Below are 8,468 nucleotides of genomic sequence, written 5' to 3'. Positions count from 1 at the left end.
CAAATAAAAATGTTCTCCATATATAAAGAACAAGAAGTAAGGGCAGAGAAGAACCTCTAAGTTAGAAAGTAAAAAGGAAATGTGTAGATAGAGGCATAAGACAAGCATGGTTCTTAATAAATCTTTTGTTTTGTCTGCACATTGTCTGATTCAGACATTGTTAGTTAAATATTGGATAGGATAAGCATAGTAAGGAGTGAAATATTAAAGAGTTCAGCATCTTTGAAAGTAAATAAATCATCGGCCAGAATGTATCCAAGACTGTTGAGAGAAGCAAGAGAGGAATTACTGGAGACTTGGGTGACCATTTTCTAATCCACTTTAGCTACAGATGCAGTGCTGGGAGACTGGAGGACTGCTAGTACTGTTTATTTTTTTTTAACAGTGAGGAAGGGATAGACTAAGTAATTACAGATCAATCAGTTTAAACTTCGTGGTGGGAAAGTTATTGGAAAACATTCAGGAGGATAGAAAAAGGAAGTTGTTTGGAAAGACAAGTTAATCATGGAAGGTCAGCATTGATTTGATAATGTGAAGTTATGTCTAAATAATTTGGTTGGATTTCTTGAGATAGTAACAAAGAGTGCCAATAAGGACAGACTGTTTGACATAGTCTGTCAAACACCTGCATTCCAGTACAATATGGTAGCACATGGGGTTCAAGGGAAGATGAAAATTGGAACCAAAATTGGCTTCAGGGCAGGTAGCCAACGGTAATTGTTAATGGGTGTTTTTGTGATTGCCTGGCTAATTATTATGACATGTTGCAATATTCAATGCTAAATCTCTTGCATTTTGTGATTTATAATCAATGAATTAGTCTTAAGTGTGACGTGTGTAAGTAAAAATGTCTTGTGGCGATATGAAAATTGGCTGGGTAATTACTTAGAGAGAAGGAAAGCTGTAGATGAAGGAAGATATGGAGTCATGGAGTTATACAGCATGGAAACAGACACTTAGGTCCAATTCATCCATACCAACCAAGTTTCCCAAACTAAACTTGTCCCACTTTCCTGCATTTGGCCATATCCCTCTAAACATTTCCTATTCTTTACTTGTCCAAATGTCTTTTAAATATTGTAACTATATCTGCATCTATGACTTCCTCTGGTAGTTCATTCCACATACGAATCACCCTCTGTGTGAAAAGGTTACCCCTCGGATCCCTTTTAAATCTTTCTCCTATCACCTAAAAATATGCCATCTAGTTTTTAACTCACCTGTCCTAGGGAAAAGACCTTTGCTATTCACCTTATCTATGCCCCTCATGACTTTATAAACCACTGTAAGGTCACCCCACAACCTCCTTCACTCTAGTGAAAGAAGTCCAAGCTTATCCAGCCTCTCCTTATAACTCAAACAATCCAGTCCCAGCAACATCCTGGTCAATCTTCTCAAATCTAATAATATCCTTCATATAGCACAGCAACCAGAACTGTATGCAGTCCGCCAAAAATGGCCTCACCAACATCCTGTACATCCTCAACATGATGTCTCAACTCCTATATTCAATGGTCTAAGTAATGAAGGCAAGCGTGCTGAATGCCTTCTAAATCACCCTGCCAACCTGTGATGCAACCTTCAAAGAACTATGTACCTGATCTCCAAGGAGTCCCTGTTTGACAACACTACCTAGTCAATGGACTGGTCATGTGAGCACAAAGTTGCAAATGGAACTCAATACAATAGGAACATACTTGGGGAGAAAACACTGTAACTGCAATATGTAATATGTAGGAAGACATTGAGAAGTGTAGAGGTACAGAGTGAGTCATTTTGGTCAGAAGAACAAAGTGTTGCAATATGAAATAAATGGTATTCTAAATGAGCATTAAAACCAAAGGACTTGGGGAAAATATATATAAATATATATATATATATATACAAATCATCCAAGGCAACTGAGCAGATTGAGAAAATAGTGAGAAACATAAACACATAGATATAGAAGCAGGGAAAAGCTTTTGGTCATTTAAACCCATACTGCCATTCAACATGATTGTGGCTGATCTTCTACCTCAATGACGTACTCCCATTCTTTTTCACATCCCTTGACACATTTAGTTTCTAGAAATATATCTATTTCCTTCTGATATATATTCAGAAATTTTGCTTCCACAGCCTCTGGGCTTGAGAATTCCAAAGATTCACCACCCTCTGAGTGATGACGTTTATATTCATCTTCCCTTGCTCCGACACTGAAAGCTTCTTGTAATGAAGACAAACATACCATTTGTCTTCCTAAGTGCTTCTTATACTTGCATACCTCCTTTTACTGTTTCGTGTACAAAGACTCCAAGTCCTTTTGTACATCAAATTTCCTAACCTACATCATAAAAATAAATGTTCTGAGAAACATTAACTCTGATTTCTCTTCACAAATGCTGAGCTTTTCCAACAATTTCTGTTTTTGTTTCTGATTCACAGCATCTGCAGTTCTTCCAGTTTGTGCTTAAGTAATATTCTGGCATTATATTTTTCCAACCAAACTAGATAACTTCACACATCCAAGTTATATGCATCTGCCTTCCATTTACCTGCTCATTTAACTTGCCTTAAAAGCCCTAAAGCTCTTTATATCCTCCTCACCATTTAAAATCCAACTAGTTTTATGTCATTATAGAGTCATAGAGATGTACATCATGGAAACAGACCCTTCGGACAAACCCGTCCATGCCGACCAGATGCCCCAACCCAATCTAGTCTCACCTGCCAGCACCCAGCCCATATCCCTCCAACCCTTTCCTATTCATATACCTATCCAAATGCCTCTTAAATGTTGCAATTGTACCTGCCTCAACTACTTCCTCTGGCAGCTCATTCCATACACTTACCACCTTCTGTGTGAAAAAGTTGCCCCTTAGGTCACTTCTATACCCTTCCCCTCTCACCCTAAACCTATGCCCTCTAGTTCTGGACTCCCCGACCCCAGGGAAAATATTTTGTCTAGTTATCCTATCCATGCCCCTCATAATTTTGTAAACCTCTATAAAGTCACCCCTCAGCCTCCGACGCTCCAGGGAAAACAGCCCCAGCCTGAACATTCTCTCCCTATAGCTCAAATCCTCCAACCCTGACAACATCCTTGTAAATCTTTTCTGAACCCTTTCAAGTTTCACAACATTTTTCCAATAGGAAGGAGATCCGAATTGCACGCAATAGTCCAACAGTGGCCTAACCAATGTCCTGTACAGCTGCAACATAACCTCCCAACTCCTGTACTCTGACCAATCCGCTAAAGCATACAGTGTCATTGGCTTCATCAATATAAAGACAAGGCTGAAGTATTTACATTCATCTTCAGACAGACGTGCTGATTGGAATATCCAGCTCACCCTCCTACTGAGGTCCTCAGCAAAATAGATGCCAATCTCACTCTGCTCCTCATAATATGAAGAAATGACTGTTTACTGCAAAAGTCACATTTGCTACTATATTCCAGTAATAATGCTGAAGACATGTGCTCCAGATCTAGCCCTGCTCCTATCCAATCTGTTCTTGCACAGTTCCCAGACCTACATCTACTTGACAATATGGACAATTTCCCAGGTAATTTCAGTCCACAGAAAACAGGACAAATCTAATTTTACTAATTAACACCCTCTTAGCCTACTGTTTGATCCGCAAAATAACAGACTTCTGAGTGGCCCTAGCATTATAGTCTTGGTCCAATCATTGACAAAAGAGCTGAATTCTAGAAGGGAGGGGAGAATGACAGCCCTTGACAATCAAGGCTGTATTTGATTGAGTATAGCGTAAAGCAGCCTTAGCCAAACTGGAGTCAGAGAATTAGTGGGAAAACTCTCCAGTAAGTTTGAGTCATACTTTGAACAAAGGCAACACAGTCAATAAAGTGTGGTGCTGGAAAAGGCATAGCAGGTTGGGACAGCAGGACGGCTCAGTGGTTAGCACTGCTGCCTAATAGTGCCTGGGACCCAGGTTTGATCCTAGCCTCAGATGACTGTCTGTGTGGAGTTTGCACATTCTCCCTGGGTCTGTCTGGATTTCCTCTGGTGCTCCAGTTTCCTCCCACAGTACAAAGATGTGCAGGTTAGGTGAATTGGCCATGGTAAATTGTCCCTAGTGTTCAGGGATGAGTAGGTTAGGTGCATTAGTTTGAGGGAATGGGTCTGGGTGGTTTACTCTTTGGAGGGTGAGTGTGGACTTATTGGGCTGAAGGGCTGTTTCCACACTGTAGGGATTCTAATTAAAGAGGTCAGGCAGCATCTGCATAGCAAGCGAATCAATGTTCCGGGCATAAACCTTCATCAGGAAGGCATGTTATTATTGGATGAAAGTGAGGACTGCAGATGCTGGAGATAAGAGTGTGGTGATGAAGGGCTTTTGCCTGAAATGTCGATTTTCTTGCTCCTCAGATGCTGCCTGACCTGTTGTGCTATTCCAGCACCACAGTCTCGACATATTATTATTGGATGTCAAGCATCTCTGTCAGAGTTCCTCGGAGTAGTGTCCTAGGCCCAACCATCTTCAGCAGCTTCATTAATGTCATTATCCCCTTCAAAGTGTGAGAAGAAGGCATGTTCACTGATTGCACAATAGTCAGCAAAATTTGTCACTTCTCAGATATTGAAGCTGTCCATATTCAAATTCAGAAGCACCAAGGAACACCTAGGCCTGGGCTGAAAAGTAGCAAGCAATTCATGTCACACAGAGATGGGGCAGATATTAAACAGGTATTTTGCATAAGTATTTACTGTGAAAAATGACATGAAAGATATAGAATGTAGGGAAGTAGATGGTAACATCTTGAAAAATGTCCATATTACAGAGGAGGAAGTGCTGGATGGCTTGAAATGCATGAAAGTGGATAAATCCCCAGGACCTGATCAGGTGTACCCTAGAAATCTGTGGGAAGCTAGGGAAGTGATTGCTGGGCCTTTTGCTGAGATATTTGTATCATCGATAGTCACAGGTGAGGTGCCGGAAGACTGGAGGTTGGGTAATGTGGTGCCACTGTTTAAGAAGGGTGGTAAGGACAAGCCAGGGAACTATAGACCAGTGAGCCTGACCTCGGTGGTGGGCAAGTTGTTGGAGGGAATCCTGAGGGACAGGATGTACATGTATTTGCAAAGGCAAGGACTGATTAGGGATAGTCAACATGGATTTATGCGTGGGAAATCATGTCTCACAAACTTAATTGAGTTTTTTGAAGAAGTAATAAAGAGGAGTGATGAGGACAAGGCAGTAGATGTGATGAATATGGACTTTAGTAAGGCGTTCGACAAGATTCCCCATAATAGACTGGTTAGCAAGGTTAGTTCTCATAGAATACAGGGAGAATCCAAGGAACAGGAACATCTACGTTTCGGGCAGGAGCCTTCGGGTATTTGAGGGGCAGGAGCAGACTGAAGACGGATCGACCTGAGGATCTAAAATCTGGCCTTAGGCTGTTGTCAGGCGCAACCATTTTATGTTTTATTTAGATTAGATTACTTAGATTAGATTACTTACAGTGTAGAAACAGGCCCTTCGGCCCAACAAGTCCACACCGACCCGCCGAAGCGCAACCCACCCAGCCCCACATTTACCCCTTTACCTAACACTACGGTCAATTTAGCATGGCCAATTCACCTAACCTGCACATTTTTGGATTGTGGGAGGAAACCGGAGCACCCAGAGGAAACCCACGCAGACACGGGGAAAATGTGCAAACTCCACACAGAGAGTCTCCTGAGGTGGGAATTGAACCCCGGTCTCTGGCACTGTGAGGCAGCAGTGCTAACCACTGTGTGCTTTTATTAACTGCAAAATGGCTTCTTATGCAAAGTAACATAACAAAATGGCTTCAGGCTGCAAATTAACACTATGTTTAAAATGGTTTCTCACCCAGCTAAAGGCTACATTCCTGCCTTATTGAGCTAATCAATCAAAGATAAAGCAGAACAATGGACAGTTGACAGAATGGAATTAACTAAGCGAGATTGGACAAAACTAACCATCCAAGCTACCCTTGAAATGCAGGTGGGAAGAGAATGAGTGGGAAAGGAAATATCATGGGATTAACGTGCTACCCATTATGTCATTTTATTACACTTTATTGGATTCACTCTGCAATTAAGGCTGTACTATTTCTTAAGAAACATATAAAATCTGTCTTTGTTCCAAGTGAAATTGCACAGTTTCTCCAAGGAACACAGAAGCTGTTAACTAGGAAGTAGTAAATGCAGGTACAGTTGCAACCTTTAAGAGATATTTGGATAGGTACATGAATAGGAAAGGTTTAGAGGGACTTGGCAAATGCAAACAAGTGGGACTAGTTTAGTTTGGGAAATCTGGTCAACATGGATGAGTTGGACTGAAGGGTCTGCTTCTGCGCTGTATGACTCTAAATTTAGTGGTCAGTGCAACATTGCGAACCGAAGGGCCTGTTCTGCGCTATATTGTTCTATGTTCTAACTAGCCATTCGGATACAGAACTGGCTCAAAGGTAGAAGACAGAGGGTGGTGGTGAATGGGTTGTTTTTCAGACTGGAGGCTTGTGGCCAGTAGAGTGCCACAAGGATCGGTGCTAGGTCCACTACTTTTTGTCATTTACATAAATGATTTGGATGTGAACATAAGAGGTTTGGTTGGTAAGTTTGCTGATGACACCAAAATTGAAGGTGTAGTGGACAGCGAAGAAGGTTACCTCAAATTACAATGGGATCTTGATCAGATGGGCCAGTGGGCTGAGGAGTGGCAGATGGAGTTTAATTTAGATAAATGTGAGGTGCTTAATTTTAGGAAAGCAAATCTTCGCAGGACTTATACACTTAATGATCAGGTCCGAGGGACTGTTGCTGAACAGAGAGACCTTGGAGTGCAGGTTCATAGCTCCTTGAAAGAGATGTCACAGGTAGATAGAATAGTGGAGGCGGCACTTGGTATGCTTTCCCTTATTGGTCAGAATATTGAGTACAGGCATTGGGAGGTCATGCTGCAGCCTTACAGGACATTGGTTAGGCCACTGTGGGAATATTGCGTGCATTTCTGGTCTCCTTCCTATCAGAAAGATGTTGTGAAACTTGAAAAGGTTCAGAAAAGATTTATAAGGATGTTGGCAGGGTTGAAACTTTGAGCTATAGGAAGAGATTGAATAGGCTAGGGCTGTTTTCCCTGGAGCGTTGGAGGCTGAGGGGTGACCTTATAGAAGCTTATAAAATCATGAGAGGCATGGATAGGATAAATAGACAAAGTCTTTTCCCTGGGGCGGGAGAGTCCAGAACTACGTGACATAGGTTTAGGGTGAGAGGGGAAAGATATAAAAGAGACCTAAGGGGCAACGTTTTCACTCAGAGGGTGGTACGTATATGGAATGAGCTGCCAGAGGAAGTAGTGGAGGCTGGTACGATTGCAACATTTAAAAGGCATCTGGATGGGAATATAAATAGGAAGGGGTTGGAGGGATATGGCTGGCAGGTGGGACTAGATTGGGTTGGGATATCCCGTCGGCATGGATGAGTTGGACCAAATGGTCTGTTTCTGTGCTGTACATTGCCTGGACTCTAAGTGCCAGGCAATGACCATCTCCAACAAGATACAGTTCAAATATCAACCTTTGACATTCCTTTGTATTGCCATCACTGAATACTAAATACTGTAGCTACAAAAGCAGGGCAGAAGTTAGGAATACGCAGCAAATAACTTGCCTTCTGGCTCCTCAAAACCTGGCCACCATCCACAAAGCACACATTAAGATCATGATGGAATACTTGCTTGGATGACTGCAGCTCCAACAGTACCCATGACAGCATCCAGAGAAAGTAGCCCATTTGATTGGCACCACATCTACCACCTTCAACATTCACCTCCCCCACCTCAGATGCACAGTGACGCAGTATATACCACCTACAAGGTACACTGCAGTAACTCATCAATGCCCCACAGACAATGCCTTGCAAAATTATAACCTCTAACACCTAGAAGGGCAAACAGCAGGTGCATGACAGCCACTAACTTCAAGTTCTTCTCCAAATCACTCATCATCCTGATTTGGAAATAGATCATTGCTCCTGCACGGTTGCTGCCTCAAAATTCTCCTTACCTACTGTGGGTGTCCCTATACCATGTGGACCACAGTGATTCAAGAAAGCAGCTCATTGCCAACTTCTCAAGGGCAACAGGGGATGATGAACAAATAAATAAAAATACATTTTTTTTGTGATTCTCTACTGTTTTGACCCTACACTTAACTCCCTTCTACTATCAGAAGAATCTCTTGTTCCTAGCACCTCGCTTTACAGGAATCTACTACCTTCCCTTCCTCACTACCTTGGTGGCTGTACTTGTTTATTGCCACCTTTTTTTTGGAAGACGCTTATTGAGTGAATTGCTAGAAATAAAACAGTTAGGTGGGTTCACACGAAAAATAGGGCCGCCGCTATAAATTTATTTCCATAACTAAAGTATGCGCGGAAAAACCTCTAATGCAGCGCTAGCAGAGCGGCGATGGCAGGGTTTTGAGATGC

Source organism: Chiloscyllium punctatum, chromosome 1, assembly GCF_047496795.1.
Source record: "Chiloscyllium punctatum isolate Juve2018m chromosome 1, sChiPun1.3, whole genome shotgun sequence".
Lineage (NCBI taxonomy): Eukaryota > Metazoa > Chordata > Chondrichthyes > Orectolobiformes > Hemiscylliidae > Chiloscyllium > Chiloscyllium punctatum.
The sequence above is the reverse complement of the archived record's forward strand: the minus strand, read 5'-3'. Positions refer to the sequence as shown.